The sequence below is a fragment of the Taurulus bubalis genome, assembly GCF_910589615.1.
Source record: "Taurulus bubalis genome assembly, chromosome: 3".
NCBI classification, from domain to species: Eukaryota; Metazoa; Chordata; class Actinopteri; order Perciformes; family Cottidae; genus Taurulus; species Taurulus bubalis.
In genome coordinates this window covers 7,584,552-7,591,569 of record NC_136591.1, presented here as the reverse complement: position 1 = coordinate 7,591,569, position 7,018 = coordinate 7,584,552, and positions in this window count along the sequence as shown.

The window sequence follows — 7,018 nt, the reverse complement described above, 5'->3', positions numbered from 1 at the left end:
CAAACATGGATATGCAAAGCGAGTTAACACGCCTCCACTTTTTTAGAGACTTTATGAAGTTGTTACTTTTGAATTCTGGTGGAAAGTCATGCTCACGGGCTTAATAATAAGATAAACACCCACGGAGTAAGGCAAAGGCCGCCGGTCCACGCAAGTAAACAATGGTTCAGTAGCAATTATGCTCTTTTACTGCCTCAATCTGCTGGATTTCAGCAGTTGCAGACGTCCCTCTTCTGTTTGTGTGTTAGACTGACGCCCTCTGCTGTTCCAAGGGAATAAATACTTACTGCTGAGGTGGATCAGCAGGTTCCTCAGACCCCACTGCCACTATGCCATGAATAATAAAGCACTATAGAAAGGCAGAGGGCAAAGTCCAGATGCATCTTCTTAATATGAAGTTATGTTGCTTAGAGCAATAAGATACCGTTATTTTTTAAACACTGGGACTTTTTTGTTTCCTCTTTATTGTACTGCAGTCATCATAAATGCATTTTAAGGAGCACATAAGCATTGCTTTATAGATTTATTTTTAGGGGGTAGAGTTAGTTTTGTACTAAAAAAAAATATATATACCCAAACATCAGTATGAGCATTTGCATCTAAAACTCTTAGGGGTAGTTTAAAGTACGCAGAGTACTTCTAGCCCTACAGGTATTTGCATTTACTTGGCATATCAAGTGTAAATTATCCCCTAACTAGACTGTTACAATAAAACCCAGAAGGCCTCTGGTCTGTATCCAGAGGACCAGAACGGAGAACTGCTGCCCTGTTGTTATCGCGATCATTTCCTAACCGAGGCTGTAATCACCTCTCCCTCTGCCAAGCGTTGGGCCAGCAGGCCGGGCTGGTGGGGATACGGACGCCCACTAGGGGGCGACATCACACAGTGTAACTCCATTCGTATGACTGCTTTGAACTCACTTGTGAGTTTTTATAGTTTAGTGCTAAATATTACAAATTTAGTCAGCGAGTTTATGTTGAACATGTGTTTCCTGCTCCCCTCTACACATCCAGGGGCAGGTTAGTTGCTGGGGGTTTTAATTGAGAGGAATGGTTTGGCCCATACGAGAAGATTAAAGGATTCCTGGGAGTAAATGGGACATCCACTCTCAGCCCAGGCTATTTCCCAAAAATGCTCTGTAATGTCGCAGCAGTACATCTGACCGCAGGGACCATATGGCTCAGTTTCCCCTCAGGCCCGTCTCCCCATCGTGTCTCTGTGTCAGCTCTCAAAGACGGCAGCCTCTGACCCTGGGCCAGCCTTACCGTCCATCTGGGGGTCATGGGGAGGGCTTGACGTGGATCTTTGATCCTCAGTGAGAACTGTTGCTGGGTCAGTTCCAGTCTGGCTGGTCTTGTCTCAGCACCCCGGCTGCTGGCGAAGACTCGCCACCCGAGACACGGTGACGTGTCGTGTTTCCGCGTCATAGCAGCGTGAGCAAGCTTGGACAGTGAAAACATGTTTGAGAACGGTTTTGGGTAAATAATGTAGAGAAAGCAAGGTGTGCAGATTGATCCATAGATTTTAAAACAAATACATCTCACTGGGGTTTCCCATCTTCCAGAGACACAGGAGCATGCAAACTATTTGAACTATCTCTCTTGAGACATTTATTGTAAATAGCACTAGTGCTATGGTGGCTTAATGGTTACAGCGGGATCGTCAACTATTTTGAAAATGTATCCAAGTAATCTTTTAAGCAAATAATAAGTTGCAGTCCTACTTGGGACCCTTTATAAAGAAGGGAAGTTGCTGACATGGGTTAACGAGTAATAAAGACCTGAGCCAAGAAGTGATTTTTACTTTTGCATGTAGCTTGTGTTTTGCATGTAGCTTGTGTAGCTAACCCGTCAAATCCATCTTCAGGGGTCCCTATACCCAGGTATGGAACCACGGGTGCAGGGAGTGGATGAGAGTAGGGTTCAAGGATGGATGAATACATTTATGACGTCGAAAGTACAATTCGTTTTTAGTTCCACCAATCCCAATTTATCGAAAAAGAGTCATCTAGCCACTCTGCATACCAGCGCCAATAAATCACATCCTGCGGGAAAACCCTGTGATAGAGATTTATGTTGATGCATCATCAATTCGATTACATTATAATCAACGCCACGACACACGTAAGGATCATGTCCTCGAACGTCAGGCAAAGACCTGGGCAGTTGCTGAAAAATCCTTGGATATGGTTCGGGATCCCATCAGCCGTCGCTGTTCGGCTGAGGGTCCGTGAAAGGTCAGCTGCTGGAGCTCACAGGCTGTGTTTACATCTGAACCGAACAGCAGTGAATCACAGTCGGCAGAGTTAGGAGAAGTTCTGTGTTTGTGTCACGCGGGCCTCTGTGTTTACAGTCTGAGGGGCCACAGGGTTCACATGAGGAGGGGAGAGTTTATCAGTCCTGCATCCCAGGAACTCTGCTTCCTCGGCACCTGAGTGCACTGGCATGAGATGGGATCCTTATGGCCAACACGTGTGATTTTAAGGTTTCATTAACTTCAGAATCAGAATCAGCTTTAATGGCCATGTACGTTTGCACATACATGGAATTTGACTCCGGTTTCACTTTGCTCTTCGTACTTATACACACACAATATACAGTAAATAAGATAAATATAAAAAAGATTAAAAAAAGACATTGAAGACAGTCGTCAAAAAAGTGCAGATAGTGCTTGTGTCGGATGAGGTCATGCAGCCCTGAATTGTAAAAGAAACAAAAAAAAGCACAAGTGGTAATGTTGAAATCCACCGCATGTGACAACAAGTCTATGAAATAATTAATTTAATCCTGTTGCAATTTTCTTCACTTTTTTTCCCCATGATTGGGCAAACGAGTTCAGCAAGTTTGAGCTAAAGCAGTTATGTCATTGTTTTCTCTCTTGACAACAGCTGTCCAGATTACACAGCCTATACAGTTGTCGGATTACACACATATTAAATGTTCATTTGAGCGGCGTAGAGTTAAAATGCATGTGCAGCCGCGTCATGGGTGACAGTCTCCAATCCGTAGATCCTCTGAAGTCTCACACAGTCAGGATAAGCATCTGCTCATCAGGCATTCTGATCGGCCGCAGCTTCACGTGAGTCAAAGCTGCACAGAGATGGAACAATGTTTTGTGTTTGTATTTAGTCCCCATTATAGAAAAAATATATTTTAAGTTGTAAAATTAACATTGTTTGCCTGTTTTAATTTGCTCATTTAAAGCCGCAGTCATCAATACATTGATATAAACAATAGATTAAATGAGGACGTGACATGTGAATGAGATGACTCATTGTGACCACGCTCATAACTATTTAAACAGACCATGGCCGTCCACGATGCATCGACTCGTCTTAAATCTTCCATGTCTGTCTTTATCTCTCGTGCACAGAGAAAGGAACGGACCCAAACGCCGACATAGCCGACGCTGCACAGGCGGTCCAGGAGGTCCAGGAGGCGATGGACGTGGACGGGGTTCATCTAGAGGAGGCGCCGCTCGAACCGTCCCAGGGAGAGGACTCCGAGCTCAGCCTCAGCTTCCAGGGCTACGTCGCTGAGCTGCGGCAGTGCCAGAGCAAGCTGAGGAATACCCAGATGCCCCAGAACGGCCGCAACGCACCAGAGGGCAAGGACTGCAAGACGGACCTTTACAAGGCCACGATTGTCTAAAGGGAACCCCCCCACTGCTGCACTTTTTAAACCTGAGGCACTGTCTTTCGAAAGGGAATTAGTTAAACGATGGGCTGCATGTACACTCAAAATGATTAAAAAAAAAAAATCAATATTACGGTGATAGATATTGTATATTTGTTACTGATTCTGGCGTCTTCTTGTTGATATTTAGTACTGGTTGTGATATTTGGACAGTGATATGTTTTTGTTTTGGTTTAGTTTAATAATGACGTGCATTAAGAGCCATGTTAGAGCAGGGACAACCATGGATGAAGCCGGAAATGAACTTTTGGGTACTATTTTCTAAGTAGAGCATACATAGCAAATAGATTATAAGTTGTAATCAATGAGTTTATTACAAGTGTTTACTTTCTTATAAACCATCTAAATAAATAAAGAGCGGCGAGGGATTCGTACAAGGCAAGGGATTAACCATTAATTAAGCTATTTATTACAACTAACAGTATAAAGACTTTATTAAGTTTGATCTAAAAATCTCTCGTCAATCCCCACCTACTAGCTTGTCTTATGCTGAGGAAGTCTGTGAGATGCAGTTGAAAGCACAAAAAAAAGAAGCTAGTGAGTGAACCTTGAGTTTGATTTTTTTGTTAAACTATTGTTTCACCCGACTAGAAAGTTGCTCCCACTTTAGTTGGACCATACATGCTGGACAAGACTCTGTTTTAAGGATCAAAAGGGAGGCAAATCACACTTTGAATGCATATTTAAATATTTCCTCTATATCATTCCTATGTTTTGCAGATAATACATGACTGTAACTTTTGTTGCTTGTACTTCCTGCTTCTGTGGTTTTGAGGTTGTTCACATGTTAAACGATTAAAAAGCTTTGATGGTTGTAATTCCAACAAAACTGACACTGTTTTCTTTTGTACGTGATTAATTCTGGTATTTATGACAGTAGGGAAATCCTCACCATCCCAACCTAACCTTTACCCCCCCCCCCCGCCTTAAAAATAATACTTCTTTGTTGTAGTTTATAACTCCCCAAGTCTTACGCAAGACATTCACAGCTCCAAATTCTCCTACTTGTCATATTTGGACAGCTAAATGTGTTTGCCAAGTTAGTCATAATTGTCAATAATTAATGGAAAGCCTTTGGTTGTCTTAGTTCAGTGGTTCTCAAACTTTTTCTGTCACGCCCCACTTTGGTGGAAGAAAAATGTTCGGGCCCCACCGCCCCAACACAATTGTAACAAAATGGCCCAACTTTTTGTGACTCCTCCATCCGTGCTTTTTCAAATAATAGAATAAAGAAAATTGAAATCCCTTTCAAGTAAACCAGATTGCTCCATCAGACAAAAACTAATAACATGTGCAATCACTTTGTTGGAACAATGCAAATAAAGTTCTATCTCTGCAAAAAATAACGAATATTTGGCAAAACAATTACCTATTGTGGCTGCAAATAACCTGTTTTGCACTAAATATATTTTCAAGATAATAACAATAATGTTCAACCTCTGCAAAATGAGTGCAGATGTCTGAGCATCACGTTGTATCAGTATTAGTGGCTGCAGTGAGCTGCTTTCCTCTACACATATTTTTAAAACAGGGTTGATTTGATACGGCCGCTCTCAATTCATGCTCAATGTTGAGCTTAGATCTGTATTATGTTTTGAGAGAAGCAACAGCAGAAAAGACGACCTCACGGAGATCTCACGGAGGAAGGCTTTTAGCAAAACGCCAAGAATCGGCGAGTCGTGCAAGCGTAACCTGTTAACGGCGTAACGTAGCCATTTACATGAAAGTACAGGCATTTCTCCATGTATTTATTAATGACGTTTTATGTCCTTGTACTTTGTACTTTTGTACTATGTAAAGTTATCATGTTCATGGAGAGAGTGGTCGTCCTGAAACCACAAGGTAGCCGGTTCCATGCCTGTTTTTCCTTGTGTCCTTGAGCAAGACACCTAAGCCCCAGAGCTTCACAGCAGCACCCTGCTCCTTCATTACTAAGGATGGGTAAAATGTAGAGAATAATTCCCCCACTGTGGGATTAATAAAGGATTATTAAAAAAAAAAAAGAATCTGCATCTCTCCTCTGCGCCCCACCTGTAATACCTCCGCGTCCCACTAGAGGGTCACGCCCCACAGTTTGAGAACCACTGTCTTAGTTGAACAATTTCCCTTTTTGGAAACAAGCTACCTTCACCTGGGGATTTGTTGCTAATGTGGACGTGCAGTTCAGTCGTCCAGCCTCCTCTTTGTATTTTTAGCTCAGCATCTGGAGAGATTATTGCAGCTGGTGGAAATTAGAGGTTTGACTATGGGACTGGGGAGTTTGTCTTGACACAGCATGTTGCTGCCGGAATGCTGACAACACGTGGGGCATACAAGAGGGTTGGGCTCTTCACTTCCATGCTTCACTCCTCACTGTCATTACTGAATTCTTCATTAGAACAGAAGCCTTTTCCCTCCCAACTCCTTCATACACCTTATCCTAAAAGCTGGAGATATAGGCCAGTGGGTGGTTTCATGTCTAGACTGCTTCTCTGCCAGTTATATGTGTAGTGGGAGAGAGCAACTTCAACCTGTTTCTTCAACCTGTTTGAGGACTTAAAAAACAAATCCCAAGTCTAACATCTCTTGTTGTGACATTAGCTGCTTTGGCCTCAGACAGGTCGCTCCGGTTATCAGCAGTGCATTGCAACGTTAGACCAGTGGTTCTCAACCTTTTTCCAGTGATGTACCCCTGTGGAATTTGTTTTCAGCCAAGTACCTCCTGACCAGTGCAAAGCATTGTGGGTTGAAAAAACAATGTAATACACAGCGCTGTGCCGTCAGTGTCTGATTTATTATAGAATATATGCAATTCAGTTTAAGAACTTACACTTATATTATTGAATATTTATTAAATCACTTTTTAAAGGATTTTTGAATTGATGCTAAGTTCCCCTAGGGTGCCTTCAAGTACCCCCCATTTGAGAACCACTGCGTCACTACCAAGTTTAAGTTAGTTACTAACGTTTGTGATTGATTTCAGTGTTAAATCGTTTGGTATTTTTATATTAGCTTAATCCTGTCATGCTCTAATGCGAGAAGTGTTATTTAATGTCACGTTCATGTAAATGTTTCTGTTCTAAACCCGTAAATCACTTTGTTATGTCTAAATTGACATTGTTTATACAAACGTCTTTATTAAAAACAGTTAAAAAACCAACAACACACAACCACAACCATAAGTTACAGCTTGAACCGACGTATAAGTTGATATATTATGTGGCAAAAAGTAACGTGAACGACGCCGGAGTAGCGCGTGAACGTTACACGGTCCCAGACCCCGGGAAGGACCAGGAGGGCTCCCGCAGCGTCACCCGCCTCCGGCCCTGGAAACCCCTGGGTT